Consider the following 16,511-nt stretch of genomic DNA (forward strand, 5'->3'; position numbering starts at 1 on the left):
ATGTCTTTGCAACACAATGTTATCTCCATGTACCACCTCACTTACAATGATTGCACAGAGCAATTCCTTAATTATAGACGCAAAATTATAAATTGCAAAATTGGCTATAACTGGAAACATAAACCACTTCCAAAAATGATAAAGAAGTTGTACTGAGAGCACTAATTAGGAACTTTGGGAGGTCATTGTGAGTCTTTCCCATCACATATGTAGAACAAATTAAAATTAATGTGTTAGAATCTGCTCACTGATACCAGTCACTCATAAACTCATTCAGAACACGTTGAATTGATCTCCAGTGTCTCTTTCAGCCCTTGCCTTGGAAAGGGCAGGCACACAGGAGGGGGTTGGGTGCTTCAGGGACCAGAAGTCACAGTCTAGTCATCAGACACCATCTGCTCCTTGCCACTGCCTCTGGCTCCTGCCTCTAATCTCAGGCACCTCCAATCTCAGGCCAGAGCTGCAGGCAGCACATTAGGGACAGCGAGGTTGTTCCCTTGTGTAGAAAGTAATCATAGGAGGTAATCACCACTGAATTAGTTATGAACATCCATCAACCACTTGTTCCTATTTCTCAGCAAAGCAACTCAAAGAGTTTTCCAGTAATTTAATATGTGCAAATATATGGCTAAACATATTTTTTTTAAAAAAAGATTTATTTATGCATACAGGGTGTAGGGTGTAGGCCAGAGGTGCAGGGGGTGAGAGGATTCACCAGAGACAGAGTGGGGAACAGAACAGGTGGATTAACTGAAATCCACTGCTGAGGGGAGCAGTGGGCGAGTCAGGAGAGGTCTGCTGTGCCATGTGGGTAGCTCCCAGGCTGGGAATCAAACTTATGCTGCAGTGGCTGTGGATAGCTTCGTAGTGCTGCAACTTAGCCTCTTGCACCACCAGGGAGGCCCCTACTTTTACTTTTTAAATAAAATATGTATTTTAGACTAGTTTTAGTGCTACAGAAAACCTGGAGATAGCACAGCAAGTTTCTGTGCTCATCGGAATGAACAGTTCCCTCTGCATTTGTCACAATTAATGAGCTGATATTATTTTTAACTTCAAATTCCATTAGTTTTTGCTTCACATCCTTTTTCAGTCTGAGGGGCCCATCCAGAAAACCGAATTTCATTTAGTTGTCAGGTCTCCTGAACTCCTATTGACTCGCACAGTTTCTCACAGTCCTTGTTTTTTGATGGTTTCCCGTGTTGGCAGTTTTGAGGAGTCCTAGTTGGCTGTTATTCAAACACCCCTCAAGTGGGCTTTCTCTGATGATTTTCTCATGGTTAGACCAAAGTCGTGGAGCTGTGGGAGGAAAACCACAGACGGAAAGTGCCCTTCTCACTGGAGCATGCCTGCCATGCCACTTGACTTACCAGGAACTGAGAGGCAGGTCTCTTCACCATTAAGATGCTTCCCCCAGCCCTTCCATACTCCTTGGAAGGAAGTCACTGCATAAGTGCATGCTCAGTGAGGAGCTCCACTGCCCCTTCCTGAAGATGCCATAGCCACATGGTGTTGGGATTCACCTTGCATTCACTTTTGCCTTAATCTGCATATTTTATTTTATTGTTTTAAGATTTACTTATTTATGCATACAAGAAATGGGTACAGATAAGAGGTGTGGGGGGGTGGAGAGAGGATTCACCAGAGACAGAGTGGGGAGCAGAACAGGTGGATCTACTGAAATACACTGCTGAGGGGAGCAGCGGAGAGACAGGAGAGTTCTGCTGTGCCATGTGGGTCAGCTCCCTGGTTGGGGATTGAACTGTGCTGCAGTGGCTGTGGATAGCTCAAAGTGCTGAGACTAAACCCCTTGTACCACCATGGAGGCCGCCTGACAATGAATATTTTAAATGGGAGCTAGTAATAACTTCAGACTGGAGTCACTAGCCTTCTTCAGCTGTCATTTGTCACTGTTGTCTTAAACTGTCATGAATCATCTACTCAAAATTATTTAGCTCCCAATGTTTCTGGAAGACTGAGGTCACCACAGAGTCCCTGGGGACCAGTGGGCTCTGTGGGTCAGGGATGCCTTGAGAAGAAAATGTGCTCTCCCTGCTCCTCTTCCTCCTTGGGTAGTGAATCAGTGAGGCATTTTTCTTTGAATGCTGTACTTTGTTATCTGTTTATAGGGCTTTTCATCTTCTACAGTTGAGAGCAAAGTTTCTAATGTGCCCCCAGTGTGATTCAGATTGAAAAATACACCTCAGGAGGTTATGTATTTACTAATAAAGTCTTTTAAGAAATTAAAAAAATTTAAAAGAAAATTCTAGATGATCCTAGAAGATTCTTGATCTCTCTTGGTCTCATTTTCTCCATCTATGAAATAGCATTAATAATACTAAGCCACTATAATATGTTAATATATAAACACATATGTAACTATAGAGGTATGTATATTAAGTGCCTGATATAAACTAATGAATAGTACATATTACTATAAAACAAAATATTTTAAAATAATATATATATTGAATATATTGAATATATAATATATATAGAATATATATATTGAATATATTTGAATTATTTTTTTAAGATTTATTTTATTTATACAAGAACCGGGGTACAGGCCAGATGCACAGGAGGGTGAGAGGATTCACCAGAGACAGAGTGGGGAACAAAACAGGCAGACTGACGAAACACACTGCTGAGGGGAGCAGCGGGCGAGACAAGAGAGGTCTGCTCGCCATGTGGGTTGCTCTGAGACCAGCAGGGATCGAACCGCCACTGCAGAGGCTGCAGACAGCTTCAAGTGCGGATCTCAACTGCCTGTGCCACCAGAGAGGCCCTGAATTAAATTTTTTAGTGCCATGCTTTCAATAAATTACTACAGAGTGGTTTTGTGTGCTAAGCTTGTATTGCAGTGAGGGGGTAGGCAAGGAAAAACAAAGTGTTACCATCAAGTCACATTGACTTTTGTAAGCTCTGTTCGGGTTGCAAATACACCGCCAACATCAATGGATTGCAGTAACTAACAAGTAATAATTTGGATAAGTCCTGCAGTTCTATGCTATATGTCTAGTCACTTGTACAAAAACATAGACCAGAATAAAAAAATAGAAATCAACATGTTCGTACAGATGTATACATAAATTTGAATTTGTATGAATATATGCATATATAAATATATACTATATATAACTCTTTTTTAAAAAAGAACATGAACAAAAAGTTCAACTCAGAAATAAATTGTAAGTCAATTTTAGGGTTAAAAATATGCTTGTTTTTCCCTAGCAGAGGAAACTTACAGAGAATTTATCATGATATTTACATGCTTTGAAGTATGTTTTCTCTCAGTGCTGAAGGAGGCTAGTTTTCTGGGGTCTTTTCAGTATGAATGCAAACCAGCATTTCCTCAGGCCTTTCATCAGAGCTTCAAAGCCCCCCAAGGGACTAACTCACCCTAATATTCCTAATAAAGTCTAAATGCTCAGCCTCAGACGCAGAATGAGGAGAAAGACGCTCCTGTCTTCCAACACTGAAACCTCTAAAGCCAGCCCAGGCCACCTATGAGGAGACAAGAGAAATTCCTCCTCCTCCCTTCCCTCAGTTCCCTTGGACCCAGAATGGGTGATATTTTCAACCCAGTCTCCTTCCTTCTCATAAACACCTGGTTGCTATGTCATTTCTCAAACACATCAAGATCCAGGATGCCAGCCACATAAATTACCAGGCACAGTGAAAATGCAAACGTAGGACTCTGTTCACAAGCATTAAGAATGCCAACAAGCAACTATAAACGAGAGACACACTATGGGAGTGGGGGAGAGGAGGGATTGGGGTCAAAATAAGGGGGGTGCAATTGTATGGAGAATATAACCAAGATGAAAATGCATACATTGTGCAAAAATGAAAAATGATGTAAGAAATATATAAAAAATAAAAAAATAATTAATTAATCAAAAAAAGAAAAATGATATAAGAATTATATAAAATAAAATAATTCATTAAAAAAAAATGCCAAGATGGTGAGACCAGAGCCTGAAGTCTAGCACCTCCTAGTGCACAGCCCTGTGCAAAGTAGTCCCTCCTGAAGGCAGCCTGCAGGTCAGACAACAGAGAATTCCACAAGGAAAGTTTATTCCAAAATTCTTGTGGCTTTCTTTCTGGAAAGTAGTTGGAATAGGAACAATCTGAAATTTCCAGGTGGCTCTGTCCTCAGAGAAAGGTCAGACTTTGGACCTTCCTGATCCATGGGCTTCTAATTAGAAGACAATGACAATGGGGAGCAGGGTGGGGGGGGGCTTACCTGAGAAAGAGAGGGAAGGAGGGGCTCACACTGAGAGGGGGTTTGGGGAAAGCAGATAGAAGAGGACAGAGGAGAAGATGTCTTGCAACTTTTGTTTCTGTCAAGAGTGTGAGGAAGTTGAGGCAGGAAGGAAGATTGGTAGACACTCAAAGAATCCACTTTCCTTTTAGGAGTTTTAAAAATTCTGATTCAGATTGAAAAACCTACTTATATTCATCAATATCTTATACATTTACTAAATAAAGTCTACTAAGGAACTGTTTAAAACAATCCTAGTTGGGGACCTCCCTCGTGGCACAGGGCTTACAGTCTCAGTGCTGTCAAATCAGCCACTGCAGCCTTAGTTTGACCCCCAGCTAGTGAGCTACCCACATGGCGCAGCAGACCTCTCCTATCTCCCTGCTGCTCCCCTCAGCAGTGTGTTTCAGTCAGTCTGCCTGTTCTGCTCCCCACTCTGTCTCTGGTGAATCCTCTCACCCACCCCAAAGCTCTGGCTTACACCCCAGCTCTTGTGTGCATAAATAAATAAAATAAATATTTTTTAAAAATTCTAGTTGGTCCTAGAAGATTCATTATTTTCACATCACTTCAAGCTCAAGCTGAAAGTCAGTGTGGTGCCTTCCAGGGCTGTGATTCAGGGATGTAAGTATCACGGAGGAACATTCTGGAGGTTCAACCTCAGGCCCCATCCCAGTGCTACTCAAGTTGACTCTTGGGGGACAGAACCCAGGAAACGAGCTCTCCAGGTGACACACTCCAAGAATCTGGGGGGCACAGAAGCCGGGGACACGAAGCTGATGTGTGATGCTGCTGAGATTCTTCCAGAGCCTGCTGTTAGGAAAATTTGCTACCTCCAGGGCCTCAATGGATAGAGTCCGATTTACCTTTTTTCTGGGAGTGTGGGAATTAATAGATAGCTGAGGAAGAGAAGCACTTTGCATAAGGAAATGCAGTCTAATGATTCAGTAATTGCCAGAGCATCTCGGGAAGCAATGTCCAGCCAGAGGCAGGGCTGTTAAGAGTGAAGTGTTTGTAACAGGGTTTTAATTCCTGTTGGATGCTTTCTAAAGCATTTGTGGTTTTGCTGGTTTCTCCAACACGGCTGATAAGGATTTGGCACTTGTAAGTCTAAAGAGGCCAAGCCTGGAGTTATTAATTCAAAAGCCTCAATTCCTCCCTTTTAAGATCATATTTTATGTGTGTCGCATTTCCCCAAATTGGACAACCTTGCATCAGGAGCAGCTGAGCATTCAGCCCGGGAAGGTTAGGAATGGCTGCCAGAACAGCATCCTGCTGGGTTTCATTATTGTTGTTATTGATCATTTGTGAATAATAGCAAAAAGCTAGGCTTCTCCTGAATCTAGGTTTGAAAATCCATCTAACTGCAAATGAGTCAGATGAGATACAGACCAGAAGAGGGAGAGGGGAGGAGAGAGTTGCTCTGGTGAAGCCGACTCCACTTCCCAGAACAACGAAAGCACTCAGGGCCATCACTTGTGTTCTTTAGTTCATGTTGCCCAGGCTCTGGAAGCTTGAGCCGGACTCCTGTTCCTCATCCTATTAGCATTTACATGGCACTTCAAAACTATTAGGTGTTCCTTCCCACTGTTCAGTATAATGATCAAAAAGAAATCACCAATCCTCTACTGATAAAGAATCCAAGGCACTGCCAAAGCTGAGAGTACAGAGAAGTGAGGTGTTCTAGAAGCATCCAGCAGCACACAACATCATGGGGCCCAGAGTCCTGTGCTCTTTGGCTATCAACTCCCCTCGTGAGCCACAGCAAATTTCGCATGTGAAAAACTTCATGAGTCCATCATGAAAAGGAAAAAAATCACACATATTTTTACAAACTAACCACCACCATGAGAATGTTAAAGGCCGGAAACCAATTCCTGGTTGAGTAACTGAAAACCAAAGGGCCCAGCTGTCTGCTGCTGTTCTCTCTGCCTTATATATCCCTAACCCTGTGGTGGTAGAGACTTTCACCATGCACAGATGAATTGCATGTAGCTCAAGCTTAGTCATGGGCAGTCCATTTCCCTTTGATCAGGCTTTGGACAAGGGACCAAGTTCTGGCAAATATCTAAAAGGAAACCTCTGCCTGAAGTTTCTGGGAATTGCTTTTCCCCTCTTGTCTCTGTCACCTTCCTTTCTGCTTGGGATGTTGTCCAAGTGAGTAAACACTTGCCATCCTGCTGTGCTGATGTTGATAAACCAACTAGGTGGCAGGACAGGATGAGATGAGGAGCCAGGCGAGGGATCCTGAGCTGGTGAAGTGGGGGAGTCCACCCCCAAATGACCTATTACTCGAAATTAAGAAAAATATGTTCTTTGAGCCATACTAGTCAGGTCCTCTGTTATCCATGGTCAAATGCATTTCATTGGTGCTATAAGAAGTATAACATTCACAATTCATTATACACAATTCAAAATTCTATGACAAGAGGAAAAAAAATCTAAAATCTTACAGATGTTATTATAAGATATATAGAATATATGCAAATTGAAGTTTCTTGTTTTAGCCTCCCAAATCCCTGCTGGAGTTCATATTAAATGTAAAAGTCCCCTTTCAGGAGGTGACAGAGCCTGGCTGGTGTGATCGCATAACAGACAGAATAAAGCCTGCCACCCCCAGGACGCTGCTGCCTTGGAAGGAGCCAGCAGGGTACAGAGTAAATAAGGGGAGAGAGTGACAGTCAGGGATGTGATAAAGATCACAAATGCACTCTAATTAAGTGCCAGTTTCACCAAAAGCATGTTTAAGAGCAAATATTTTCTTTTCCTCTGAAGTTCAAATGGAAAAAACCAAGACGGAGACTTCTGTTTCCATTTCTGACGTAAATCATGACTCGCAAGCTCTTTTACTCTAAAATGCACTGACATGGTGCATTGTATTTGTGGAATTTTTCAAAGAAAATTAGAAATTATGAAGTATCACACACAAGAGAGCACTGAACATTTCAGACACGTGTGTTGCCCTTAGGGGTTCCGAGAAGATTAAAATGTAATATCATGGAGGGTGCTTTTGCTGCTGTGTTCACAAAATGACAGTAATTAGAAACTGGAGAGAGAGCGACAGAGCTCTGGCAGACACTGAATGGGTTTCATTGGTTTGTGGCTACATGTACCTCAAGGCCGTGTTATTATAGAGAAAGGAGCCTGCTCCCTGACCACACAAAGAACAGAGTGGAGGGGAGGTGTTTCTGAGGAATTAGAGGGGTTTAGCTCACCTGAATAACCTTTCAGGTCTTTGAGTATTTCTCATGAGGACAATCATTCAACTCTTCAGACTTTTATATGCTGTGAGGATGGCCCAGTCTGGAGACCAGACAATCCGAGTTTGAGAATCAATCAACTGAGACGTGGTCACTGCATCGGCAGAAAGACTTTAGGCAAGTCCCTTGGCTCCTGAGCTCTGGTGTTTTTGTTCTATAAAACATGATGGCCAGAATTCAGTGCTAATGAAGAGCCTCAATCTCATGGAAGAAGCACATTTTAAAGGGCCATCTTAGAACTGGAAGTGCATTGGGGACCAACTTTTCAAAGCTGTTCACTTGACAGATCAGGAGTGCGGAGAGGGCCAAAGGGGTGAGCCCTGGTCTGCAAGGCCTCACGACCACAGGTGACAGAGGGAGAATGGTCGAGGTGGGATGACCAGCCATCCCAGCTTGTCAGGGATAGAGGGGTTTTCCAAGAGGAAGAACTTTCAGTGTTAAAAACCAAGGAAGTCCAGGGCAAACCAGGCTATGTTGGGTGCCTTGGAGTTAGACCAGCTTCATTCCCAGCCCCTTAAGTCACTTTTAAATACCGTGAAATGTGATTTCATTGTCACAACTCTCGATGGTGATGGTTCGGAGGAGAGCTTGCCCCCTGACCCTCATCCATGTCCTCAATCTCAGCTCAGCTGAGCAAGAGCACAGGGAAATCATTTCACAGCTGAGACTCCCTCAATGCAGTTATGGAGGTTTGTGACTTTGTGACCACTCAGGGTGACACTGCCTGTGAGACACAGTCTGAGGCAGACCAAGTTGCTCAATGAGACTCCCCCACCCAGGGGGTGGCTTGCTGTCATACTGGGGAAGTCTACCACTGAAATCATCATTTGGAGAAATTTCTAAAAATACCTGTGCTTTGCCATCTAGAGTATTTATCAGTTCCGAATCACAGAAATCTACTCAGGCTTACTGGTTATGATGGTTTCAGTAGGTGACAAGAACCAAAACATATGCCAGGCTAACTAATGATGACACCCATTATTGCACATTAGATATTCAGAAGGAGGGGAGTCTTTAGGCATAATTTGAACAGTAGAATTATATTGCTAAAAAATAAGTACTTTTCCTGTCTCTTATTTTTCCCTTAATAAACATACATCATCCTGGTCCCTTCATGGCTCCAAAATGTGCTGTGTGCTTCCCTGTGCTTGTCAAAAAGAGGGCAGAGCCATACAACCATGCCCTCTCTCCATAAACTCCAAAGCTATACATAGCATGTCCACCTGCAGGCTGAGCACCAGGAGGGAGTTTGCTGTCAACATAATTCTTCCTCTTTCTGAAGCTAGGGATGAAGTGGCTGCCTTAACACAACTAAGACTCTGTTGCAAAGAAGAAAATGGGAAGAGATAATAGGTGCTCAACCATACTTAAAATTTGTTTCCACTCAGCCCCAACCCTGTTCTTCCAACTCTCCCCTACATCTCAAAGGCTAATGTCCTATACATTTTCCAGAAGCTCTGGCTCAAAGGATGCCAGCATAAGTTCTTCCAAAGAGAAATAATTCTGTGAAATGTGAAAGGCAGAAGAGAAGCAGAAGCTATTTCTCTCCTCTGGCAGCAGCTGGCAGACATGTGGACAGACTGTAGTCACAAAGAGTTGAGTGGCTTCCAGGTGTTCTATGAATTACCCGCATCAGCAGGCAGCAGAGATAATTGGAGGCAGCATCCTATGAGTCCTGTCACTACTGATTTCCTAATGTTAGCAGTGTTTTTCCTTGACCTTCACTTCTCCCACCTTTCTGATAGTTCTGCAAAAGCTTATTTCATGCTATTAACTTTCCTCCAGTTAAAAATATCTAGAAGGGTGGTAGTATTCACGACCCAACTCTAACTTATTCAGCCCCAGCAGCCTCTCACCAGCAAAGTGAAGATAGGATATTAAAGAGAGTGATTCTGACTAGTGTAAATGCTGCCCCATGAATTCAGGGGAAGGACTAACAGGAAGGAAAATGGTATTTCCACTGTCTTGTCTAAACTCCTGCACATTTTAGAGAATCAGTTTAGATGCACGACTTGTCAACATTGTTTTTTGACCAGATAAGTACCTCTCTACATGCAACACAAACCTTCCAACTTGCTGGTCCCAGAATATGCATTCATGAAAGATCTCCCCATGGAACAAAAATGTGAGAACCACAAAAGTTCTTAAGTTTAAGAAAGTCCACCTTAAACTACCCGGGAGTGGCGATGAAAGAAGATCACATTTAAAAGGTGAAATCAAATTTTATCAATAAAATAGAAATAAAGTTAAATAAATCATGCCTAATGCTGCCCAAAGTGAAGTACAACCAAATTTCCCCAAATTGCGCTAGAAATGGAGAATAAATCGATATTGTCAAACTTGCAATTTGGCAAAATCTATCAAGTTCTTAAAAATGTTTTGCTTTTTGACTCAGTCATTTCAATTCTGGGAATCTATCCTGAGGAAATAAGTCCAACTTTAAAAAGCCATATGCTTGGCTATATCTAGTACACTGTTTTTCGTAATAGCCAAAAAGGATAAAAACAAAAATGTTCAACCACAAACAAATTGGTTAAATAAAGTTATGATAAAATATATCAACTCAACTAAATATTATGTAGTCATGTAAAGTTGCAAACAAAATAACATTGGCATTTTCCCATATGAAATGTAAAATATTAGATCAAAATTAAACACAGAATGAAATTACAGCTCTGTAAAATGTTTACAGATAAAAATTTGAAAGACAAAGGACAGAAATAAAATATAAGCTTTCTTTTTCCTTTTTACAATTTTTCAAATTTTCTGAAATATGGGGATTTTATATTTCTTTCCCCACAGTTACATATTTTCTTCATAAGATGATATATAATTATGCTAAAAATATGAAATTTTATATATACTAGACATCTCAGGCTGCCAGCAGAAAATGGCATAGACTGAGTGACTGAAAATAGGCAAAACATTTCATGACTTTGGCCTCGGCAATATATTGGGGGACTTCACTCCTAGGGCAAAGAGAACAAAAGTAAAAGTAAACAAATGGGACTATATCAAACGAAAAATTCTCTACACACTGAAAATATTATCATTAAACCGAAAAGATACCCTACTAAATGGGAGAAAATATTTGCACATATTACATCTGACAAGGGACTAATATCCACAATCTACAAAGAATTCATACAACTAAATAAAAAGAAAAAAAATCAAAAAATGGGCAGAAGTGTTAAATAGACACTTCTCCAAAGAAGACATACAGATGGCCGATAGGGACATGAAAAATGTTCATCATCACTTCTCAGAGAAATGTAGCTCTAAGTCACCGTGAAATATCGTCTCACACCTGTGAGAATGGTGCATTCCAGAGTGGCCAGAAACAACAGTGTTAGAGAGGATGTGTGGGAAAGGAAACTTCCCAACAACGGCTAGTGGGAATGTAGACGGGTCCAGCCCCTAAAGAAAACAGCATGGAATTTCTCACAGTATTAAAAACAGAGCTACCGTATGAGCCAGCAATTCCACTCCTAGGTATCTACCCAAAGAATGCAAAAACACTATTTCAAAGGAATGCACGTCCTTCTATTTCATCACCGCACTATTTACCATAACCAAGATATGTAAATAACCCAAGTGCCCAAGTTCCTTGCTCCACACAAGGAACAAAAAGGTAACATTTTACCAAGAGAAATAGAATCTCCCAGGAGACATACAGAGTGACAAGAGATAAGAAGAGACACTTTTGGGGGGGGTGGGTGGAGGGAGGGGAGGGATTGGGGTCAAAATGGGGGGGTTGAAATTGTATGGGGAATATAAAAATAAAATTTATTATAAAAAAATTAACTCAAAATGGATATAAGACAAGAAATCAAAAAATATATAGAAGAAAACATAAACAAAATACTCTATGACACTGACTTCAGTGATGTCTTTGGGGACTTGTCTCCAATGGCTAAGAAAAAAGCAAAAAAAAAAAAGAAAAGAAAAGAAAAGAAAATGAGGATACTTCTACTTCAAACTAAAAAGTTGCTAAATAGTCAAAGAAACTATCATTAAAATGAAAGCACATCCTACTGAATGGGAGAAAATAAACATCCAACAAGGGGCTAACATCCAAAATCTATAAAGAACTCATACAATTCAACAAAAAAAATCTAATAAGAAAAATGAGCAGAAGTGCTAACTAGACACTTCTCTAAAGAAGACATACAGATACTCAAAAGGCACATGAAAAAATGCTCATCATCACTTATTATCAGGAAATGCAACTCAAATCTTTACTGAGATTCTACTTTACTCCTATAAGGATGACTCATATCAAAAAATAAAATAAAACAAAACAAACAAAAAAAACCATAAACAAATGTTGGTGAGGGTGTGGAAATAAAAGAAATTTTCATAAAAAAAAAAAAAGAATGTTACTTTTTTAGAGCTCCTGTCGGCTGCCGAATGAAGGACCGTCAACTGGAAAGCAGAATAAGGGAGAATGGAAATGAGAAAAGAAGCCTTAATGCCACCTTACCAATGAGATTGTTTTCATTAAAAATCTTACCAAATTTGAGAACTGGGTGAAAGTTAGCTGAGAGAAGTTTCTAGTAAAAATTATTATTAACTGTTTTCTAAAGGAAAAAAAAAATTAAACCAAAAGTGTAGGAAAGTCATATGAAACAAAAAGAAATTCCCTAAATTGATTATATTTACTCTTTTGAAAAACAAAACAAACCACATTTCCTTTCATCCATTTACCCACAGACTGAAGGCTTCATTAGCAGAGCAGTGGGTGACCAGTGAATTTGGAAACTGCAGCGTTGAGTGATGACAGAAAAAATGCCACCTCCTGACAGAGGTCAAAGATTCAGTCATTTGGGATGTGCTGTAGCCTGTTTCACCGCATGGTTAAAACCCTGCTGCCATTTTTCTACCACAAAATTAATAGACTATGAAATGAATATCAGTGTGATGGTTAACTACTTAGCTATTGGAATAATTTGGCTAATCTAGTCAAACCTAGTGAAGGAATCAACCTAAATTTTTTAAGATTTATTTTTATTTATTTTATGCATATAAGAACTGAGGTGTGGGGGGGTGAGAGGATTCGCTAGAGACAGAGTGGGGAGCAGAGCAGGCAGATCTACTGAAATACACTGCTGAGGGGGGCAGCAGGGAGACAGGAGAGGTCTGCTGCACCATGTGGGTCAGCACCCTGGCTGGGGATTGAACTCGTGCTGCAGTGGCTGGTAATAGCTTGACAGTGCTGAGACTTTAACCCCTGCACCACCAGGGAGGCCCTGAATTAACCTAAATTTTATTATTGTTTTCTTAGACTTGTACCATCCATTCAAATTGTATCTAAGAAAAAAAAAATAACATTATCGGACATTGTTTTAATTTGCTATAAACTAATAAACTGTAATACGCGCATCCAAAATACACTTGCAGATATGTATAAGTGAACATGTAATGTCCTTCAGTTTCTCCTTGGTTTGCATGACATAGAAAAATTGCATTACTGGGGTGATGTGTGGAACCTGTTTCAGGAGAGGGAAGCTGCAGTGGCGGCTCCATATTTTATTAGAAACTAGTGCTACCTGGTGACATATTCACTCCATCACAGGATTCCATCCGACTCCTTGGTCTCAGGTGGGAGAATTATATTTGATCACAGAAGTGGTTTTGTTAATCTTCCTCTTAAACTTCTTATTTTCAAAGCGTGTCAAGCAGTGGACGTTGCAAGGGCAACACTCTGATGAGTGATACAAAAGGTGAAGAGAAACTCAAGCCATGATTTTATTCCAGAACATGGTGCAGGAGAATAGGTCCTTGCAGGTAATACTTTTCCGCATTTCTTTGCAGTAATATGTAAGCAATAAATTATGAAATAATAGTTTATATCTTTATATTTGAAGCAACATTAATATAGAGTGAAATACTAATTGTACAGTATCTTTAATTAAATATTAAACTTCTGATCCATTACATTTAAATAATAACATCTCACAATGAAGGAGAGAGATTGTTTAGGGAATATATAGCAGGAGGTGTTTTTTTTTTTAAAGAATAATGATGAACAATCAAGATTGACTTTATATGTAAACACTCTGAATATCTTTAAGCTGTGATGCCATCAGCATTTCTGTTAACACAAATGCCTATAGTGTCTCTGTTTTCATCAACTAATGATGACGTAAAAAATACCTACTGCAAGTGTTAAACAAGATTATAAAACTGGAAAAATCTGTCAGACATAAAATATAGAATGCTTTTACAAACCAGTAGAAAAAGCACACAAAATTTCATGGGAAACAGGCTGAGGACATAAACCAACAAGTCCCACAGACACACACAGAACCGGTGGATTAATTTACAACCTGACTTGACCAAAAAGATAATGCAAAATGAAGCAGGTATTTTTTTTAAAGATTTATTTATTTTATTTATATAAGCACTGGGTACAGTCAGAAGCACAGGAGGGTGAGGGAATTCACCAGAGCCAGAGGGGAGAACAGAGCAGGCAGACTGATGAAGTGCACTGCTCAGGGGAGCAGCGGGAGGCAGGAGAGGTCTGTGTGCCATGTGGGACCCTTGCCGGGTGGCCGGGGATCGAACCGGCGCTGCTGAGACTGAGGGCAGCTTCGCAACCCAGTGCTCAACTGCTGCGCCACCGGGGAGGCCCCCATGAGGCAGGTATTTTTACTCTATAAAAATTATAGATAATAGGGCCTCCCTAGTGGTACAGGCGGTTGAGCGCAGCACTGTGAAGCTGTCCGCAGCCTCTACAGTGCAGTTCGATCCCTGCCAGCCACGGAGATACCCACATGGCATGGCAGACCTCTCCTGTCTCGCCTGCTGCTCCCCTCAGCAGTGCATTTCAGTCAGTCTGCCTGTTCTGTTTCCTGCTCCTTCTCTGGTGAATCCTCTCACCCTCCCGCATATCTGACCTGTACCCCAGTTCTTGTATAAATAAATAAATCTTTAAAAAAAATTATAGATAATATATTGAAAAGTACTCATTTTGTGTTTTCAATGTCCTATCAAGATTCTGAGAAATAATGTCCCTTAATTAAAGCATCCATGATTCCTTGGAAGGGAAGTATTCTCGCCCTTCTCCCAGCTCTGAGGCACTTTACAGGGTCCTTGCAGCTTATTCTACTGCTCAACTTGGCTGGTTGTGCATGTGTGTTGCATGTTTACCACTAGATGGAATTTTCTTCAAAAGCAAGCACCATGTCTTATTAATCTTGTGAATCTCTAACAGCATTTAGCTCAATACTTCTACAGCATCTATTGAATAACAAAGGCAAAAATAATGTTAGTAATAAGCTTGATATTTATAGAGTTTACTGAGCCCTGGGCATTGCACAAAGCACTTGATAGGAATCATTTAAGCCTGGAAGCCCCATGAGATATATACTATTATTAGTCTAATTACAGACTAGGAATCATGGGCATAAAAAGGATAAGCAATTTGCCTATGCAAAAAACAAAGCTTTTCATTTGAACTGTTTTCTTTTCTCCGAAGGGCTTATCCATGAACCCTGGTGCCTGAGAGCATTCCTTCAGCACAAAATGATAGAGGAAAATGAAAAAAATCTCCAAAGAATAAGAATAGAGGAAATAAATTGTACATACAGTCAAAGAAGAAAGCAAGGATTGGATTCTCAAGTGATCTGACAATAACAATTACAGAAATGGAAGAGAGTAAAAGTAGTAAAAGCATAATTTCTATTTAAAGATTGTCACCTTCACAAAATAATTGGTCATAGACTTTTTAAAATACATCCTTTAAATTTAATGGCAAAAAGCAAGCTAATTTACATGTAGAGCAACTGGGTGCAATACATTTTGCCTGTTAATTCTGAATGAGTATTTAAATGGAATTCCTCTATTGTAATTGATTAACTTGTTGTAACTAAGCCCATCTTCCCTTTAGAAAGGGGTCTCAGTCTGCTAAGGACTAGAATGGTATGTACTTTTCTAATTCACCTGGCCCATATTCAAACCCCCACAGCCCTAGGACTTTGAGGTTATTGAATTCAGATCATTTAAGGGGCAAGAGAGCACATTTAAAGAGGTTAGCTATGGTCTCAGATACTTACTTGATACTATGGTTCTGTTCCAGAACAATGGGAAAAACTGGCTGCTTCTGCTTAGAAGTTCAAGAGCTCAGAGGCTCCAGACAATAGAGGCATTCACCAGACTCCAGGGTGCTGGATGAAATTGAAGCATAGGGTCACAATTCAGTGTTAACCTAAACCTTTCTAATATAAGCACCTAGGAGTGTTTAATTCATGGCAGAAACTTGATTTGAGAAAGAGGAATGTTGGAAGTAATAAAAACAAGAAGAAATGAAGTGAGAATCCCCGAGCCTTCCTCGCATGCCAAAGCAGACTGCTATAATCTTTCCGTTCGTGGGACCCTCCACACCTGCTGTTGCTCTCCTAGGGAATTGGCCAAAATGATCCAATTTCTAAGATTTAGTGGGGAGCAATGATTCTGTCCCACAAACAGAGAGCCAAAGTTCACATTTTCCAACATTCTTCTTCTTTTGAAAAGTCTTTTTGATAAAGGAATGTTTAATATACTGCCTCAGGGAAAACAAAAGGCCAAGGTCACATGCACGCAGCTCACAAACGCTGGTTAATGTTTGTAGATTGAAGTACTGCCATATCACCTCCAGCAGAGCTGGCGTTCTTCAAGTAGACTGTCTGCTTATTGGTTGATTGGTTGTTGGACAAATTGTGGGAGAGAAAGAGCCACTGAGGAAGTGAGTCAGAGTCTTGTTTGACAATCTCATACATGCTTTGTTGAAAACAGCTATCTCCCCCATACCTCCTTCCCTCCTCGCCCACATGGTCTTCAGACAAAGAACAGGCTCTGAATTTACTGAAGTAAAAAGTCCTCCTGCAGAAAGCATAGCCAGACTAGGTTAAGGTTTCTAGGAAGGTTTCTAGGAAGACTATTTTATGCATTTACTCACTCATCCACCACTTCTGCTTTGAGCACTTAGGTGGGTAACACAGAAC

The sequence above is a fragment of the Talpa occidentalis genome, unplaced genomic scaffold (genome assembly GCF_014898055.3).
Source record: "Talpa occidentalis isolate TD23 unplaced genomic scaffold, MPIMG_talOcc4v2.1 talOcc4.3, whole genome shotgun sequence".
Taxonomy (NCBI): domain Eukaryota; kingdom Metazoa; phylum Chordata; class Mammalia; order Eulipotyphla; family Talpidae; genus Talpa; species Talpa occidentalis.